The 6,317-nt window shown below is 44.6% G+C and overlaps 1 protein-coding gene across 6 annotated transcripts in view; it reads right to left on the bottom strand.

Annotated features, from left to right (window-relative positions):
- The window catches only part of TIAM1 (TIAM Rac1 associated GEF 1), a 383,207-nt gene that overhangs the window by 161,005 nt on the left and 215,885 nt on the right, over positions 1 to 6,317 (bottom strand). The window lies entirely within an intron of this gene.

Genomic DNA, 6,317 nt, shown 5'->3' on the forward strand with positions numbered 1-6,317 from the left:
ATCGCTCACTACAGCCAGACATTGATTAGTAATTGCAACGTCCACGCTCCAGTACCATAATTAGACGTTTTCAAAAAAAAAAAAAAAAGCAAATATGAAAAGATTATCTGTGAAACTGGTACCCGACTGTTTGAAATCTCATTCCTTACGGACTGCAATGAAAACTCATGATGCTTTCACAAGGAATACTCAGGAGGGGCATCCAATATCCCTCTTCACTGATCAATTGTTAGGAGGAGAAACGACAATTCAAAAGACCACAATCTTATAAAATAATACACCAGATCTTCAGCTCTTTTAAGCTATCGCAAGCTTTTTGAAAAGATTATTGTTACCCAAAATTAAAGACAGAAACTTCATCTTCTAAATATAACCACTGTTGATTGAAGATAACTAGAGACAAATGTAAGTGTATTGGAAAGAAGATCACCAGTGGCAGTGCACGTTGAGTTATCCAGAACGCGTCAGGAATGCACAAAGTAAATCAGATTTACTAAATGTTAAGTACCCTCAACTACAGATATGCCAAAATACTACTTGTATAGTATTTTGACTTAAAAGGTCACAGTTTTAAGGGATTAAAGCACAAATTCCTGATATCTCATGGTAGGAGGAAGCAATAATAAAATGTGTTTGCTACAAAACGGACTCAGGACATCCAGCTCCAAAAGTCTGACTCAGAGTAGATAACTCCCAGGTATGCACGGAAGTGGTAACAAAGGTTGACCTGAGTTGTGAGTTTTAGAGCAGAGTTCTCTGGAGAGTGAGACTCTGTGTCTGTGTGTGTGTGTGTGTGCGCACACGCGCACACACACACACACACACACACACACACACTCACATTCAAGCATAAGCCACAGCTCTTATGTATGAGATACTATGCGCCCAGTGCTCAGGACTGGGGAGAAGGCGGGGCATTCCATCAAGCCTATGACACAGGTCTGACTACCCTCTCTGGGCAGCCAGGAAGAACCCAGATCAGGAGCCCAAGGCTGGAAACCAATGGCCTACTTCTTGAGGGCTCAGTTCATGAGGGCTAGATTAATACAGCGGAATTGAATACTGTACAGTAAAAACGCTGGGCTCCATTTCTGATTCTTCTCTAGACCCTCTTCTTAGGTAATCCCTAGCTACGGGAGACAGAAAAGGGCATTAAAGGAGGACACCCTTGGGATTGAGAAAAATAACAAAGGGACTCCGCCAGGAATTACACCCTAGGTAAGATAATCAAAGTACACTAGACAAATGTAATTGGCCAGCGCCCCCCACCACCCCACCATTCCCCCACCCCTGCTATCCAGGTGGGATATTAGGCTCTGAGAATAGAAACACTGTTACTCAACCTGAAACTGAGATGTCAAATATCCTGCAACACGGTCCTGCGAGGTATCCACAGCCAAGGCAAAGTAACCTCCGGGTTTAGGTCTGGACTGTACAGGGGCACTGCCTTCATGATCATTAGCATCCAAATGACTTATAATTGTTTCAACAACAACAACAGGAAAGGACTTTAAAAAAAAAAAAAAAAAACACGCTGGGAAAAACATGAGTAGGATAAAACAGAAAGTAAACAATAGAGTGAATATACATGAAACTCTACTCCACGCTCCCGGTCACCAAAATCAATGACATGTAAGACATTGGCTTGGTGGGACTCTTTAAGAGTTATGGTCTCTCGTTGGCTGTGAAAGCTACAGCTATGTTCAGAAACGCCCTCTGTTCAATTTCCTCAGACTCCAGACTGACCTCCGGGTTCCCCATATAAGTGAGTACTAGAGGTAGGACACATGGTAGACAGCACCATGGAAGGGGAAGAACACAAGAGGGGGAGGAGGAAAAACTCTTGGAAGCTTCAACTGCAAAAGGAATCAGGATAAGCCATTAGATACTAGTCTTGAGTTTTCAAATGCTCTGTGTTTCTGGGTCGGTGGGCGGGGAGGCACGCAGTCATCATGTTGAAACAGAATCTGTTTCGAAGAAATCCACCCTACCAGCCTCAAATCTGGGGACCCAGCTCAATGCAGCCAAGAACCTAGGGCATGTCAAAGGTGAGAGGGACACAGACTGCATGGATGGAGGACATGGTCAAGATCTCTTTCCATGTAGGTATGGTTTCTTAAAATTCAAGAGGACAAAAAGAACTTTTCCGGTTCTAGCAAATTCTGACAACAGATTGGGATATTACACCATCAACACGTTTGAATTTCTAAATTTACCCGACTCCGGTCTCAGATAAGTATCTTTTGTCACACTGGTCCGTGTGTGCATGTGTATGGAGGGGGAGCGGACAGAGAGAGAAGATATATTTATAAAATAAATGATAGAGATTTTAAATATTTTGCTTAACAGGCATGTGCAACCAGAAGTGTTCATTACGAGCACTGCTCCTCTAAAATACCGCCTTTTTAAAAACAAGTATCTATGAACATTTTTTAAAAAATTAGATCTGGAGCCAAGAATTTCAGCTGATTATTTTTGGAGCGGCAAATCATAATAAACTGTACAAAAAAAGAGTGGTCATGAATGAGTATTTGGTTCCCGAGCTGAGCAAAAGGGTTCACAGAGCCCACGGGAGGGCAGCATGGAAGAACACAGGGCAGAGAAGAGAGGCGAGCACACACGACAGAGAGAAGTGGGCTCCCAGCGTGTGTCCTTCCTTACAGGACCACGGACAACAGCTGACAGGGTTCTCGGACAGCCTCCAGCCAGGAGACTGCCCTCCTGTCCCTCAGCCTCAGCCCAGGCTTTCCTTGAGAAGTAACCCTTCCAAATCACCTTAGAAATCTCATCAACACCCCTTTGTTGGTGTTGACAGAAAAGGTGACACTTTTTTAAAGATTTTATTTATTTGATTGGGGGTGGGGGGAGCATAAGTAGGGAAAGCAGGAGCGGGAGAGGCAGACTCCCCAGCTGAGCAGAGAGCTGGACATGGGGCTTGATCCCAGAACCCTGAGATCCTGGCCTGAGTGGAAGACAGATGCCCAACCGACTGAGCCACCCGGGTGCCGCTGATGACAAAAGTTTCAAACTTGGGTTTAACATGATGGAACTTCTCCTAAACCTTTGAATAATTTGTGTTAAGAATGTGCTGGAAGGCAGGGCCACCACCCTCCCCCACCAGCTTACAAATTCTAAACAGGCTTCATTGGTTTTTTTCAGTGTAACAACAAAACCAATTCTCCCCTAAACCTTCCTAAAAATATCTACAGTGTACTGACCCCCAAAATAAGCATAAAAAACCCAGCAACTAGAGTGAGGAGAGCATCCACCCAAGGGACTGTCCTGGCTTGGGGGTTGAGAGTCCCAGCATTGGGGGTGGGAGGTAAGGTACCCACGGAGGGGAGCAGTCAGGGTGCTTCAGAACCCAAGCAGAGTGAGGGATGGGGGGACACAACAGACAGAGGCATCTGCTCGACGGGACCATCACAGGTCAAATCAGGAGTGACCAGAGTGTCAAAATAAACACTACTATGAACAGAGTACAACCCACTGACTAATATAAAAAGCCACGAGTGCACACAGATATAAATAAATCGACTGAAAGTTCTATAAGAAAGAGGGGATCTACATAATCTCAAAATATCTCTCTATAAAAAACATTTACTGGGGCTCTTGGCTGGCTCAGTCAGCAGAGCGTGCGACTCTTGATCTCAGGGTTGTGAGTTTGAGCACTGGGTGTGGAAAAATCTTAAAAAACAAAAAACAAAAACATTTACTAATTACAAAGGGGCAGTGAGTAACCTCCCAGCAGATCAGGCTGACAGATGGCATCTTCGAACCCAGAGACCAGGGTGAGGGGAGACCACGAGAAATTAAACAGGTCAAAATTGGGAGTTCCCAGGGACGATACTGTATGAAGGACACACCAACCACACCTCAGCTCTCTCTGCCAATGATGCAGAAGAGTCTGATCTGGAGAAAACAGTGAGTAAAACCAAATGGAAGGACACTGGACCGGAAATCTGTCCAGAGCTCTTCAGAAGTATCAAGGTCATGAGAATCAAGTGTGAGGTGGCGGTCCTGATAGGAGTCTAATCTGAAGACACATGACAACCCAACACATGATTCTAACTAGACACACACACTGTTTGAAAGGGCATTATCCTTGCATGCCTGGGTGGTTCAGTGGGTTAAACATCGGCCTCTGGCTCAGGTCATGATCCCAGGGTCCTGGGATCGAGTCCCATGTCAGGCTCCCTGTCCCACAGGGAGTCTGCTTCTCCCTCTCCCTGTGTCTCTCCCCCTGCTTGTGTTCTGTCTCTCTCTCAAATTCATAAATAAAATCTTTTTTAAAGAAAATAAAAGAGCCCCACCCTTCCAGCACATGGGACAAATGGCAAAGCTACAATGGGGTATGAAGAGTGCCTGGTGGGAACATATCCATTCATTCTGTGATTCTGAGCCCTGGGGCTCGGTTGTATAGAAAAGTGTTCTCTTCTACCCAGAGGAATAAAAAAACCCTCCTGTCTGGAGTAATAGCAACTTATCCCCCAAATGATTTATAGAAAATAAAATTCGTTATACTGTATTGTCAACTTTTCTCCAAGCCTGTGACAATTTCAAAATAAAACAAAATTTGAGGCATGACAGCTTAGTTATTCTAAGTCATACACACAGATACAAATGAATCACGGGTCATCTGTATCATGAAACTGAAGCAATTTAACACGCAACTTACTACGTTGAATAGGAGAATGAATGAAAAAGTATCAAATGGGCTAGTTTGAACTTAGAAACAAAATAAAACTCTTTTAGTCACATGTGCTCATAGGCTCTTCTGTTCACCAGAACATGGGACGAGTCAGCAGGTCTGTATAAATTCAAGGCCTTGCTTTGTCTTTTTGTGCCAAGCCACTCCCACGACTGTTAATGTTCTAAGTACACATTAAATACCTGGGATGCTCAGAAACATCTCCCCATCTCAGAGCGCCAGTGCGCCACCCACAGCACTGCCCATAATGAAGGAACAGAACCCAAATTACAGCCAAGTGTCCTGCTTTCGAAGTCCATGTCGTCATAGACTCTGAGGCTGTGGATTCCAGTTTGAGATATACCCCAGACACCTGTGATGGAAACTCCCAGGCCTCAGTTCTGTCATCTGCAAAGTGGGATGCTGGGCCTGGTAATCTCTCGTGCTCATTGATTCCACTAGCATTTAATACAACATTCCTGATCGTGTCTTCAAAAAAGCTCACATCCAGCAGAGGGAGAGGGGCTTACAGACAGGTGTCGTGGGCAATGCTCTCAGCTGTAGGCACAGACTTTACCTCATTCAGGGAGAACAGAATGTACGCTAAGGGCAAGTGACAGGAAGAGGAAGAGCCCCCACTGAATTCTGAGGACAAAATTAAGGGTTCCTCCCAGTAGCATTAAAGGACAGGGAGGGGGGCGCCTGGGTGGCTCAGTGGGTTAAAGCCTCTGCCTTCGGCTCAGGTCATGATCGCAGGGTCCTGGAATCGAGCCCCGTATCGCATCGGGCTCTCTGCTCAGCAGGGAGCCTGCTTCCTCCTTTCTCTCTGTCAAACAAATAAAATTTTAAATAAATAAATAAATAAATAATGAAAGGACAGGAAGGGAAGTTCAACAGGATGAGTCCAGTAGCATCACGGAGCCCATTATAGGCATCAGCAGCTCCGGCACCCCCTAGCTAGGTAACCCAGGGCAAGTTACGAAACCTGCATACCTTTTACCCATTTGATATAAAGAAATGAATTGAAAGTCTGATGCGTCTCCTTCTCTCATTGGTGAAAGGGACACAATAACCTGACCCAGCTCGTCCCTGGAAGAGTTAAAGGCTTTCACGTATTCCACAGATCCTTCCATTGAACATTTAAATCTATACTTCATTATTAAATTGTTGCTATAGACTATATTAATTACATACAACAAGAACTGTTGGTTATTTAAAATGTTTGGAAATGCAATCTCTATTCAATATAATCTAAACATTTTGGCCTTCAGAAGGGTTAAAGGTTTTTCTCTATTCTGTAAGAGATCCTGGCACATAGTAAGTACTCAATAAGCACTTGTCGATATTTATTTTATTATTATTGTTTTTTAAAGATTTCATTTATTTATTTGACAGACAGAATTACAAGTAGGCAAGAGAGGCAGGCAGGGAGAGAGGAGGAAGCAGGCTCCCTGCGGAGCAGAGAGCCCGATGTGGGGCTCGATCCCAGGACCCTGGGATCACGACCTGAACTGAAGGCAGAGGCTTTAACCCACTGAGCCACCCGGCGCCCCACTTGTCGATATTTATTATGAGCACATGTGGATTATGGTGACTATAACCTGGTGTGGCTCAGGAAGGGGGTGGG

Source organism: Mustela nigripes, chromosome 2 (genome assembly GCF_022355385.1).
Source record: "Mustela nigripes isolate SB6536 chromosome 2, MUSNIG.SB6536, whole genome shotgun sequence".
NCBI classification, from domain to species: domain Eukaryota; kingdom Metazoa; phylum Chordata; class Mammalia; order Carnivora; family Mustelidae; genus Mustela; species Mustela nigripes.